The sequence below is a fragment of the Vulpes vulpes genome, chromosome 13, assembly GCF_048418805.1.
Source record: "Vulpes vulpes isolate BD-2025 chromosome 13, VulVul3, whole genome shotgun sequence".
NCBI lineage: Eukaryota > Metazoa > Chordata > Mammalia > Carnivora > Canidae > Vulpes > Vulpes vulpes.
Window position 1 is genome coordinate 27427744 of NC_132792.1, and position 13497 is coordinate 27441240.

Below are 13497 nucleotides of genomic sequence, written 5' to 3' on the forward strand. Positions count from 1 at the left end.
ATAATGTTGTATGATGACAGATGGTAACTACACTTATGGTGGCGAGCATAGCCTGATGTATAGAATTGTTGAATCACTATGCTGTACACCTGAGACTAATATACATTGTATGTTAACTATGCTTTAATAAAAAATTGCAATAAGGAACTCCTGTATACACATTTATATTTACATCTATTTATAATTTTTTTCCAACTCATTTGAGAATAAATTGGAGGCATCATACCACTTTACTGCTAAATAGTTGATCGTACAATTTATAAGGAGATATTATCTTACATAACCACAGTGCATTAGTGAAAATCAGAAAAGTTACCATCGATACAGTAATATCCAGAGTCCATACTCAAATTCTTTTCAACTGACCTCAAAGTTTCCTTCACAGCTATTTCCTACCACAGTCTGGGATTCAATCACATATTACCTTTACCTATTTTATTCCTAGTGGTCAATTAACTCTTCAAAAATAATTGTGCCCTATGTCTGCTGAGTGCTAGGTAACATGTTAACATAGGCCAGTGTCCAAATCCCCCTCCGAGGAGAGGGAGGGCAGGCTGGAGCTGGTAGAAATAGAGTGGGCCTAGGGCAGGAGCTGTAACTGCTGCAGAATGGTCAGGGTTCATCTCATGAAGCATTTAAGGGAGACTGACATCAGTAACTTACAGATGAAGACAGAGACCTAGAATATAAAGTGGCAAAATAAAGATTAACGCCTGTGTCTCTAGAATCTCAATCTTGTTATTTATTGATTCCTTTACAACCTATTCCTTTCCTGAAATCATCTTAACCATTTTTCTGCACAGTAACATTCTGTGACACTGCCATGCTTGTTCATGTTTTGTGCTTTTGCCCATAAAATTCTCTTTTTCTCAAAATGTATTTTTCAGCTCTTTTCTCTATCTCAAGATTTTACCTATTTTTTTTTTTTTAAGAGAGGGATTGGGGAGGGACAACAGGAGAGGGAGAGAGAATCTTAAGCAGGCTCCACCCATAGTGCAGAGCCCTTCTCAGCTTAGAGCCCTACCCAGGGCTCAATCTTACAACCCTGAGATCATGACCCAAGTTGAAATCAAGAGTCAAATGCTTAGCTGATTGATCCAACCAGGTACCCTGAGATTTTACTTTTTTTTAAAAAAAATTATTTATTCATGAGAGACAGAGAGAGAGAGGCAGAGACACAGGCAGAGAGAAAAGCAGGCTCCATGCAGGGAACCTGACGTGGGACTTGATCTTGGGTCTCCAGGATCAGGCCCTGGGCTGAAGATGGCGCTAAACCACTGAGCCACCTGGGCTGCCCAAGATTTTACTTATTTTAAAGACCTTTCCTAAATGTTGCCTTCTTTGAAGGGCTGTCCTGAATTTATCAGTCTGTGTGATTCCAAGGTACTTTGCAGATCTATAGGTTAAAAAGCATACTTCACTGAAGATATGTATATATATATATATATATATATATATATATATATATATATATGTCAATTCACAATTCACATTTGAGGATGGAGTGACCTAGCACAGTGCCTGATACACAGTAGATACTTAATAAATTAATACTTAATATGAGCTTTAATAATTTATACATTCACTGACTCCAGTTGGCATGGGTTTATGAATTGGAGAATGTATAATATAAGAAAACTCACAGAAGCTAACACTTATAGGCAGCTGATATCTGAAGGATTTATAAACTCAAACACCTGCCTTAAATCACAAAGTCTGACTTAAAAAACAACAACAACTGGTTTTTGGAGTCCAACAGACTAACTTAATCAGATCACATCAATTCTTCCAATAGGTGAAATGGATTTTAGTTTGAACAATCCTTTATTTGATTTCTACAGAGTACAGCTTAGTTTTGAATATATGCAGACTATTTCATCATTCTGGTATAATTCTATTTTTAAAAAAGATTTTATTTATTTGTTTGACACAGAGAGAGAGGCAGAGACACAGGCAGAGGGAGAAGCAGGCTCCATGTAGAGAGCCTGATGCGGACTCCATCCCAGGATCCTAGGACCACACCCTGGGCCGAAGGGAGGCACTCAACCGCTGAGCCACCCAGGGATCCCTAATTCTATTTTTAATGCTGGAGAATGCTAGGGGTACCAGATGGAAACCCAGGCTGAGGATCCATAGGGGGATTCAGGTTTAGGCATATCAGCTGTGTCTGAATGGCTGACAGGGTGAATTCACCAGCCATTGACTTCCTGGAGGTGATCTAATGCGTCATTGTAAGAAACTCATGCCCAGTGAAGGAAGAGTTAAGGAATGAACTCTTGTGTAGTACAATGGGGCATTTTGAATTTAGCAACAGTATGACTTCTGGCACAATACTACTGGCATCAATGAAGTAAAATGACCATAACCACTTTTTGTTTTCATACTACTTACATACTGATGACAGAAACACTTTTAGACTTTTAGGAAGTTGTTCTCTCAAGTTGCTCAAAATATAGAGACGTGCCTGCAATTTTCTGAGTAAGCTATTCCCAGTAGATTCTTGGTCCATCGTTCCTCTTTTTCCTACACACATTTCCTCAGAAAAAGAATCTTTCCACACAGCTACTAAGCCAGCGACTGCTGGCTAGCTACCTGACATTCAATGCCTTTTCCTCTTTCCTAATTTTGTGCAGATATCCATTCCTGCCCCTCACAGCTGATTAAGAGGAAACTGACACAATCCCTGGAACCAACATGGATAATAATTAACCTAAAGCAACCAGCATGGTGGCATTTCCTCCACAACTGTTTCTGATGCAGGAGTGGGCTTCTGACATTTTTGGCTCAGACTAAAGTCAAAGACATATTCCACATGGGGGCAATGATTGCCCCCACTCCCTCTCTCTTTCTAGATGTGAATAAGAAACAATGTTGCTATGGTTGCTGCTGGCAACCATCTGATGACCAAAACAAAAAGGACCCCAAGGACAGAGCAAACACTCTAGACAGAAGAGCAGAAAGTTAGAAAAGTCTTGGGCCCCTGATGTGATAGCTTCAGCCACTGAATCGAATCACTCTGCAGTTGACTACTGAGCTTCTTGCTATTTGAATAATAAAGCTCCTTATTATTTAAGCCTGGATGAGTTATGGCTTCTGTTACTGCAGTTGAAAGGATACCAACTAATATATTATAGAAACATCTAATTATGAAGACTGAGAACCCAAAGTTTTGTTATACTCAAACAAAACTTAGTTAACCTGACTCATTTAGTGATTTGCATAATTGTTATCACACCATGTAACAATTAGATATAAAGTATAAATAATGCACCTGAATGACTAATTTTCCAGGGAAGGTGCCGTGGAACAATAAAAAACATACCTTATTCAGAATTTTATGGGTAGAAATCTTCTACTCTGCTTTTTCTACGCAAAGGAGCTGCTCATAAATTTGTGATCAGCTCCCAAGTGCAAAGGGCCTGCTGTTTATTGAATACTTACTGGAAGCTGGGCACAGTCCTGGGTGCTTTTTAGACAGTTGGATTCAGAACCAGTTTCACTGGTGTTATGTGCCGGAGCCAGCCAGTTTTGAATTGAAAGAACAGGGTAACTGTGTATCTTCCCTTAGCTTCATCCATGTTCCACACTTGGATTCCCAAGATTACTGTTCTCTTAGCTAAATCACTGTTTCCCAATGCATAACCACTATGCTCCGGGCCTGGCTCCAGAGGAATTTCTGGAATTAACCACATGAGGTATCAGAATCAGCTCTTCCACACAAATTGTTAGGCTCCGGTGTTAAGGCTCAGCCAAAAGCCTTAAGCTACCCTTTTCATTAAGGTCAACATATTTCAGGTGACCCCTTGCTATTTCTTGCCGATGAAACCTGATCAACACAATCCCAGAAAGCTCCATCAGGTCTCCCTGAGGTCTTGTCTTGTCTTGGCAGTGGTAGGGCTGTGGCCCCTTGTCTCCCAAAAGTCCTCTAGATTCCTAGGTAACTCTTCTGAGATCATGACCTGATCTGGCTACATGAATCTAAGAGTGCTTACTTTCCTACACTGGAAAAAAAAAGGGGGGCTGTCCAAGCAATTCTTCCCTGGGTAAAGGATTTTAAAGACTTACATAAAAATAACATATTCAAATTATAAACATAAATAAGCGTGGAAAATCAGGTCATTACACAAATGCTGTACCTTTTTAATGGTCCCATAAAATTCCATCTATAAGAATATCATAACTTACTTAATATTCCAATGTTGAATTTTTAGACTATTTCTAATTTTCCCCTATTATAAATATTTCTTTGCAATCTACACCAGATGCATGAGTTTAAATGTTCCTGTAACACTTTTTCTTAAAATAGGCTCCATGCCCAGCACAGGGTGGGGGCTTGAGCTCATGACCCTGAGTTCAAGACCTGAGCTGAGATCAAGAGCCAGATGCTCAACTTACTGAGCCACCCAGATGTCCAATCCTATAACATTTTGAAAAGATCACTATAAAATGAATTTGGGGACTTCTTTGGAACATGTCACTAAATCTACCAGAGAGATTGAGCCAGAACCACATAGATGTTCCTTTTCAGTGCAAACACTACCCAAGCAATGAGCCCTAATTCCTCTTTCTTGAGTGTTCCTTTGTTCCTGTCTTGGCGGACTCCATTTGCCTCCCAAATATACTTCCTCAGTCTTCAGTGTCTCCTCATTGCTTTCCTCCAGGTAACTTTTCTTGATGCAAATGAACAAATCTTTAAAAGAAAGAAAGAATTTTTTTCGAGCCCAAGTGAGGACAGATGCCTGGGAAACACAATCTTCATGAAGAAGAGAGCACTCTGGAGAATGAATAGTTTTTACAGTTATAGACTTTTTTTATACCTTGTAAGAGCTCAAAAGATTATAGAGTAACATATAGGCAGGAATCATCAGTTTTAACATCAAGGGATGCAGGGAGGAGGTGCATTGATGGACACGATGCATTTCCTTGAGGCCACTCATTCATTCAGCAGGTGTACTATGTATGCTTGGTGGGCCATAAGTGAGGCTTTTGTTTTAAACAAAGTTTGTGTCCAGTCATGCTGACTTTGAAATCTAAAATGTTTTCCCTTACATATGAGGCCTTTAGAAAAATTTTCTCCCATCACCTTTGACCAAGGCCTTGCTCCATTTCTCCCAGCCAGGCACGGGGTGCTTCTGCGAGCTCAGGCCAATGCCTCTCTGCACTTGTCCCCAGCTCTTTGCAGAATTGGCAGCTTGTACCAGCCCTGCTGTCAGACGAAGCACAATGAGGGGTCCACAGGAGAGTTTGAAAGTGTTCGGGGTTGGATAGGAGTGATGGGAAGGATGAAGAGGGTTGCTGAGGACAGGTACTCGGGAGCTCTGGAAAATCCACTTCTAGAGCACATTCTGGTACTTTCCCCAGGGGCCTTTCAGCCATAACATTCTGCCACGGTGCTTTCTGTCCTCTTTCCGATCCAGGCTAATGTGTTGGCAACTGCACCCAAGCTGCAAGTTTCACCCATTTTGATTTTTCTCTTTGCAAGTATCTGGGCTCCTACATTTTACTCAGATGGCCTAGCTTCTGACTGGATTTCTCCTAAGCCTTCTTGGATCTCCTGGAGACCGGGCGCCTCTCCTGCATCAGGCTCTCTTCCCAACGAAGAGGCTGCGTTGCTCTGCCATTTATTCAGTCATTCATATTCATAGAAAAGCAGAAAGACAATTTTCTTAATTACAGTACTTGATGCTGCAGTGTGCCTCCCAATTTTCTGTGTGCGGTTTCATCTGTGTAACAGGCACTCTGCATGAATTCAACACCTTTAATTGCTGGGCAACGTTCTCCAGGAGCAGGAATATGCAAGAAGAGAAATGGACTTCCAGGATTCCATTTAAACGATGTCTATTTGCCTCTGGTCTTATTGGGTTCAGGGGGCCTGGCTGAGCTGCTGCTTTGTGATTTTGCATGTACAAACCAAAATTAAGCTTCTGATTTGCATCCTTCATTTGCTAACGGAAGTTCTGTTTTTTTATTTACCAGCAACTGAAGATTTAAACCTCACTCTCTCCTGAGACCACTGTGAATGGAGGGAATGAATCATTTGATAGTCTTTAACACTGCACACAAGTGCTGCAGTCTTTCACCATAAAATTAAATTTTGTGAAGCCATCACTGAACAGTTACAGATTGGGGAGAAAGTGGAGCGTAGTGAGCTTCTGTGGCCTCCCTCCAAATGCACTGAATAAAATCAGCGGGTCTAGTTTTGTTGGTTAGAGTGCTGTATATAATCTCAGTCTGGTCTATAGGATTTCGATAAAAAATGGAAAGCTGAATACCTTTGCTTTTAGCATCGTAACAGCTGAATTTCCCAATTTGACTTCAAAATTCCATTTTTATCAGATATCAGTTTTGGTTAAACTAAGCAGTTTTTTTTTTCTTTCTGTTCATTTGTAGGCTAATGAGAGCCAAATATGTCTCATTTTGGCCCTTACTCGTTCATTCCACCTGAATGCTTTGGGAACCTGCTGATTGAGAGACAGTCTGAGGCCATGAATGATGATGTGTAAAGTTGATATCAAAATGTCCTGCTTGAAAAGAAAAACAAAACAAAACAAAACCTTCTTGTTTGGGTAGGGTTGAACTCAGATTTTTTTTTTTAATTTTTTTTATTGGAGTTCAATTTGTTATATAGCATAACACCCACTGCTCATCCTGCCAAGCGCCCCCCTCAGTGCCCATCACCCAGTGACCCCAACCCCCCACCCACTTCCCCTTCCATTACCCCTTGTTCATTTCCCAGTTAGGAGTCTCTCATGTTTTGTCACCCTCACTGATATTTTCACTCATTTTCCCTCCTTTCCCTTTATTCCCTTTCACTATTTTTTATATTCCCCAAATGAATTAGACCATATGTTTGTCCTTTTCTGATTGACTTATTTCACTCAGCATAATACCTTCCAGGTCCATCCACGTCGAAGCAAATGGTGGGTATTTGTCATTTCTAATGGCTGAGTAATATTCCATTGTATACATAGACCATTTGAAGCAAGCTAAGGATCCCTTGAATATTTCTTTCCTTTAATATTTGCTCTTTCAAGTCCCCAAAAGAAGTAAACCAGCACATCTCCTTTGTTCCTTACACTTAAATCTGTTTTCAGTAAAGCTGTAATTTTCACTGAATGTAAGCTGGGATTCAGTCTGCTGCTCTGCTGAGCTAGTGACCTTCATCATTTACATTCATGAGCTGATTTATATTAAAGGAGAAAAAGACCAGAGGCAGAAGTTTTGTGAGAAGTGTCTGAGTCAAACAAGAGATTAGAGGGAGGCAAAGGACAGTGTGATGTTTTTCCTCAGTCTTGCTCCTAGGTTGGATTTGATCTTCTAGCAAGAAAACATTTGCAGGTGGAAGCTGGAGCCTTTTTTCATAGGAATCATTGTTATACACAGAACATAAGCAGTGGTATATAGAACCAAGTTTATTACAAAAGATGGTATAAAGTAGGAGAGAGGAGCATTTTATGTGGAGCCAAAAAATAAGTGCAGTTCTTTTTGGCAACTCAAAAGCTTTGTACCTTTTGAAGTCAAAATAAATGGTTCCTTAGGCAAAATTATGTTATAATGGTGAGAACTGGCAGTGTGGCAGCTGGGAGATGCTAATTGTTGGTGGTTTGGGATTAATGAGGAGGCTAAGGTTGAAGAACATGATAACACAGGATCTGAGCAATGCGATACACTCTGGGTCTGCTCGTAGTAACCGAACGGGATACTGATGCCCTCTGATTAGGCAGGCGGGTTGACCAACCAGTGAAATTGATTTCATTTGTGTTCATGGATTGGTGAAACCCAGGAAAATTCAGGATATATTTGCTTCTATTTTAGACAACACAAACCCCTCTTCGGGACCCCAGATTTCAATTCCCTGGGCAATGGAGACATTGCAGTCTTGCCCTAGGCCACCTTGAGTTAATGTCAAATTATTGGCAGAGAGAAGATCACCCTTTTGGCTGCATTTCCATTATTTCAGTGTATTTGCATTTGATATTTTTTTCTAAAATCTTTTTTTAAAAAATATTTTATTTATTTATTCATGAGAGACAGAGAGACAGAGAGAGAAAGAGGGAGAGGCAGAGACAGGCAGAGTGAGAAGCAGGCTCTGTGCAGCGAGTGGGACTCGATCTTGGGACTCCGGGATCATGCCCTGGGCTGAAGGCAGGCGCTAAACTGCTGAGCCACCCAGGGACTCCCTTTTTTCTAAAATCTGATAAGCCTTTTTTTAATTTGCTTTGTATCATTTCAACAATAGGAGACTGTAGAATGTGGTATCCTGTGGTATTCTCCTAGGAGTGACACCAATAAATGTAAAAGCTGCCTTTTGGCAGTCTGGATGGTTTATGGGGTGAGTTCACTACCCTTTTATAGAGGGGTAAGAATGGAGGATGAGGGTACAGGGAGGGTTGAGACTTCTAGAATGTGAACTTACAATGAAAACAGTAAGAAGAAGAGGTACTAAAAGTAACCCTTCAAACATTTAAAGAGAGAATCTGTCACTCTTTAACAATTTAAATATTCAAATAGTTGCCTATTTAGTATACATAATACATTTTGTCTGCCGCCAGTCATAGTGTTTTGTGCTTGTAGATGTTCACTACCCACTTGTTGTCTTAAATTGAATTATGTGGATGCCATTTTCCTAATGGACCAGATTCCCCCCCTGATTCTGTAAATAGATGACCTTTGCCTCAACTTCCTTCTCAGTGCTTGCTTCATGGAAGGAGCAGTTTTGATGCTGCATCTCAGTGTCTCTGGGCTTTTTAAGTGTGTCACTCTATTTTACTACATCATTCCAGTCATAAGATACAACAATATTCATTTTCTTTAAAGGTTTTATTTATTTATTTATTTATTTATTTATTTATTTATTTATTTATTTGAGAGAGAGAGAGAGCACACACATGGGCAAGCATGAGTGGGGGAGGAGCAAGGGGAGAAGCAGATTCTCTGTGGAGCAAGCAGCCAGGCCTGGGACTCATCAGGGATTGTGACCTGAGTCAGAGGCAGATGCTTAACCAACTGAGCCCTCCAGGTGCCCAATATTCATTTTTATAAAAATCCAAACATATGTAACTGACATAGAAATTAAAGGGCAGAGGGGTGTCCGAGTGCCTCCATCAGTTGGGCCACGGGCTCTTGGTTTCAGCTCAGGTCATTGTCTCAGGGTTCTGGGATGGAGTCCCACCTCAGGCTCCATGCTCACTGGGCAGTCTGCTTCTCTCTCCCTCTGTTCCCTCCCTCTGCACTGCCCCTGCCCCCATTTCCTGCAGGCATGCATGCTCAGGGGCACTCTCTCTCTCTGAAATAAATAAATATTTAATAAAGAGAGGGGTGCCTAGGTGGCTTAGTGGGTTAAGCATCTGCCTGCTTACTCAGGTCATGATCTCAGGGTCCTGGGATGGAGCCCTACAGTGGACACCCTGCTCAATAGGGAATCTGCTTCTTCCTCTCCCTCTGCTCCTTAATCACCCTGGCTATTGTGCTCTCTCTGTCTCTCAAATAAATTAAATCTTTAAAACAAATAGAAATTAAAGGGAAGCAATTCATACTAATTTATACTAATAATGTCCGTCACTCTTCTATCAGTAAGCAGGACAATATGAAGTATAGCCTAGATGAACGATGTGCAATGTGGGAAAACTTAACAAATGTCCAATTTGAAAAAAACTGTAGATCACCATTTGGCTGTAAAAATCAATGTTTCCACATCCTTCACATCTTGGCATTAAAAAAAATGTGTTCAATGTTCCAAGCAAAGGTGCCGATTCTTTCAGCTGTCTCATGTCCTTCTGGTAACTAATTACATTCTTCCCAGAGAAAATGACTGATTATGAATGAAATAAGGATGCTTACATTAAATATTGAATATTAAACACTAAAAGAGCTCTTTCTCCAAAAGATCTAACACAAAATATGTTATTTGGAAGGGTTATTTTCATTGATCCTGGATTTTTTGTTGTTGTTGTTCTTGCTTTGCTTCCCTTCATTTGACTGTTGGAGTGGTGTTTCCAGATATTTCTGTATATCTCTATCCAATCAGAACTGATAGGACTAAGAAGCTAAACAAACAAACAAATGGATATTCTAATCGTTATTATCATCACCAATTTTCACTTTTTTTTTTTCAGATCAAGCATTAGTCTTTCTCAGAACTTGGAAGTTGCCACAACCATGTCACCAACCATAATAAGACATGTGACCTTCAAGGTTTAGTGGAGGGTAAAAGTCGAAACATCATTTTAATAATCAGTGCTGGAGTTTCTCTGAGAGTAAGTTGGTAAAGGCTGTCATTAGAAATGTGTTGGAGTCAACTAGAGTCTGTTTTATAATACTTGAGAATGACCAAAGTCATGTACTAGATAAAATGTTTTAGATGATGAATAAATGTGTGGATAAAGTGAAGAAAAAAAGGTGTCTATTGTCATTCTGAACTTCCTATTATTTTATACTTCTATAAACTCAGTAATCTGGGAGTGTGTGTATGTAGGTGTGTGTATGTGTTCGGGGTTAGGATGGAGCTTTTCTGACTTTCATTGCTATAAAAAAATATGAAGCTAACTGCCTCAAGTGAGAACCATTTAAAAGGCTCCCTACAAAAAAAAAAAAAAATCCCTGTTGCCCTTGAATAATAGTTTGACAATTATAAACTTTGTTAGTGATTTTGATAAGAGGATTGGCCTAATTTTGCCATTCAACTAATTAAAAAAAAACTGTAAATGTCAAAATAATTTTGGGACTCATAGGGAAAACTTTCTAGATCAAATTGCTTTCCTCCTTGACGTCCATCATCAACATTTAAATTTTTTTTAGTAAACATATTATATTGGAATAATTTAGGTTTATAGACAGGTTCAAAGATAGTACTATCATTCTGCTTACTTTCTATTTATTCTAAACCAGAAACAAGCAAAATAGTATTTGTCTTAGCTCATCTGGGCTGCTAACACAGAATACTGTAGAGTAGATGGCTTATATAAACAAAGGAAATGTATCATAGTTCTAGGGTCTGGGGAGTCCAAGATCAAGGCACTGATAGATTTGGTGTCTCATGAATGGATGGTAGCCTTGCTGTGCCCTAACATGGCAGAGGATCAAGGGAGTTTATGGGGTCTCTTTATGGGATTAGGGTGCTAATCCTATTCATGAAGGCTCTAGTTAAATCATGACCTAATCACCTCCCAAAGGCTCCACCCCCAAATATCATCATCACCTTGCAGGGTAGAATTTCACCATATGAATTTCAGATCCATAATAATATTAGTATTTTCAAAAAATAATATTAGTATTTTCATGCCTGATATTTTCAGGATGTCTTAGTTTGAAAATAAAACAGCTCAAAAAAATTCCTTTTTGAAATGAGCACTACTTGATTTAGACTGTTATTCTGCTTTTGCTATTGTATTGTAAGCAAGTTAATTTTTCATAGTTTCTATCACACTCCTTTGTCTCCACACCATCTTATGCCTTCTCATTTGCTGAAGTGTGCTTTGAATGCCTCCCTTTTTGTCTATTCCACCTGCCTCTTCTTGCTGGCTTAGGCTGGAAGGCTTTCTCCCTCAATTTTCTTGGTGATGATCCTCTATGTTAATTATTGGGAATTCACCACGCACTTCCTTTTTGGTTCTCTTGGCACCTTGAACCGTTAGTTAAATCTTGTGCTATTACCTAAATTTTAAATGTTTGCATTTGGTCTTTTTAACAAGATCATAAATTATTGAGGATAATTCTGCCTTTTTATCTTACCCTAGCATGTAGGAAAGTACTTTGGACACAGAATTTCTCAATGAATATTTGTAACATGATGTGGTTGGAATTCTGATTAGCCTTGAGTCTGATTAGTAATTGTTAGTGTTGAGTACATATTCTTGGCAGTGTATCTTATAACTGCTTTTAGGTGTAATTTAATTTAATCCTCACAGTGCATGCATAAATTAGGTGTTTCTATCTCTGTTTTACAGATGTAATGATTATATGTTGAGTTAAGTACTTTATGAATTATATAAGAAAGAACGAGGAGACAAAAATGAATTGACAAGATCCATTATCGTTCAGTAGTATAGAGAAGTATGTTTTGTGAATCATAAAACTGCACTGTATTAGAGGTGTCATAACTGATTTACATATGCAATGTCAGCTCTTTGAGATTTTAGAAGGCAATATCTGCTTAGAAATACGATAAGATCTATTCGTGGTGTCACTTTCTGCTGATGGCATCTGACCCACCACTCATTAGACATCCACTTAAAAAAATTGTAGCACTGAATGGCACCTAAAGCAAAGCCTCAGACAAGGACTTGGGTGGACATATTACATTTTGCAGGAAAATTCAGGAAGCAGAAGAGAGAAAGTTGGGATAGTTAGGACAAGGAAGGAAGAAAAGTGAGTGAAGGGTATGTTTTTGAGTTGGTTATCAATATGGAGAATGGGGGCTCAACTGTGCTGAACCTAAATAGCCATTCTTAATATTCCAAAATATTCCACCAAAACAGGGTGGAGCATTTGTCCATCAGTTCTCTTCCTTCACTTTTCCCTCCTCAATTCTTGTTTCCCACCAAAGGGGCATTAACTACTCTCTAATTCTTGGCTACCTATGTTGAAGCTGAGTAGTTTCCACAGTTTTGGAGAAAGCTGTGAGGAAGAAAAGCAGTCACTTTGGTTTGCTGGAGATGGGAGAGTGGCCATGTGTGAGCAACTGTACACCACAGCTGTGCTAAAATCTTGGGGACTAAAGAGGAGCTGGAGCACAAGGTTCCATAAGTGGCTTGCTACCACCATGCAAATCTTTTTTTTTTTAAATTAAGATTTTAGTTCTTTATTTGACGGCGGGGGGCAGAGAAAGAGAGAGAGAGAAAGAGAAGGAGAGATTGAGAGAGAGAGAGAGAGAGAGCACAAGCAAGGGGAGGGGGAGAGGAAGAGGGAGATGCAGGCTCCCAGCTGAGCAAGGAACTCTGATGCTGGGCTCCATCCCAGGACCCTGGGATCATGACCTGAGTGAGCTGAAGGCAGACACTTAACCAACCGAGCCATCCAGGAGCCCCCCCCCGCCCCCCCCGCCCACCATGCAAATCTATTTGCACAGATTCACCTACATTATCTCACCTTTTATGACAAATTTAGCAGCAGAGTTGGCAGTCTTGTGGAGTGGATGGGGTGGGCACATTGAGCACTGAGGGGATTTTCACATCAGAGGAAACAATATTTAATAATGAAGCTGAATATATTTTAAGGTTAGTATGAATTAGCTGGTGATGTTTGAGAGTTAGGAGGTCTAGGACTTTTCAGTGTATATATGCAATCTACACTCTTAATAGTTATCTGTGGTATAAAATTCTTTCTTTTCATTAAATTTAATTATTTAATAAACACATTCATTTGCATCCTTTAATTGACATTTGTGGAAGATCCATTGTATGCTAGGTACTGTGCTAGTCACTGTGCTTTGCTAACCACAGTGAGCAAAAACATGTCCTTATTGATTTTTACAGCATTTTCAGGAGTTTTGGGAAAGAA